We start from the raw sequence: 949 nt of genomic DNA on the forward strand, positions 1-949 counted from the left end.
GGAGGACTCTGGGGAGGGGCGTGTGAGAGATGGTGAGGGGGGAGCTGGTGAGGGCCGGGTTTGTGAGGGGAGACGCTTGTGCTTGCTTGGTGAGAGGCGTTGGGGACGAGGAAAGGTTTGGGGAAGCCTTGAGGGCTGGATCTGTGTGTGTGGGGGGTTGTTGGTCTTTGGGAGAGTCGTGAGAGGAATTGGCGAGATGGGGAGGGTGGTTGGGCCTGGTTTGTGAGGTGTTTTTAATGGGGGGGGAGGCGTTGAGGGTCAGGATCGGGATTTGGACTGGGATCAGGATCAGGATCGGGACTGGGATTGGGATCAGGATCGGGATTGGGATTGGGATTGGGATTGGGACTGGGATCGGGATTGGGATCGGGATTAGGATTGGGAATCAAGGTTGGGATTGGGATCAGGATCAGGATCGGGACTGGGATTGGGATTGGGAGTCAGGGTTGGGGGTCAGGGGTCAGGGTAGGGATGGGACGAGGGATTGGGTTTGAGATGGGGGTCAGTGTTGGGGGCTCAGGAGCTCTGGGATTAGGGCTGGGATAGGGGTCAGGGATGGGGTTAGGGGTCAGGATCAGGACTGGGTTAAGGGATTGGGGTCTGGATGGGTGTCAGGGGTCAGGGCTGGAATTGGGGCCTGGATTAGGATCAGGGTTGGAGGTCGGTGATGGAGGTTGGGGGGTTGGGGCTGGGCTTGGGGTTGGGATTAGGGCTGGGATGGGGGTCAGGGATGGGGGACAGATTGAGTACTGTGAGATTGAGACCCATAAGGAGGGGACTCTGCTCCCTCCAGACCCATAGGGGATCCCCAAACCCCTGGGCAGCAGGTTTGGAGTGTCCAGTCCCATGGGGAGGAGCTTTAGGGGTCCCCAGGCCCTTGGTGGGGGGGGTCTGATCTCCAGGTGGGCACAGGCTGGACTCAGCCCCGCGCCTGTTACCAGGGTGACAG

The sequence above is a fragment of the Chaetura pelagica genome, unplaced genomic scaffold (assembly GCF_000747805.2).
Source record: "Chaetura pelagica isolate M959 unplaced genomic scaffold, ChaPel_1.0 scaffold528, whole genome shotgun sequence".
Taxonomy (NCBI): domain Eukaryota; kingdom Metazoa; phylum Chordata; class Aves; order Apodiformes; family Apodidae; genus Chaetura; species Chaetura pelagica.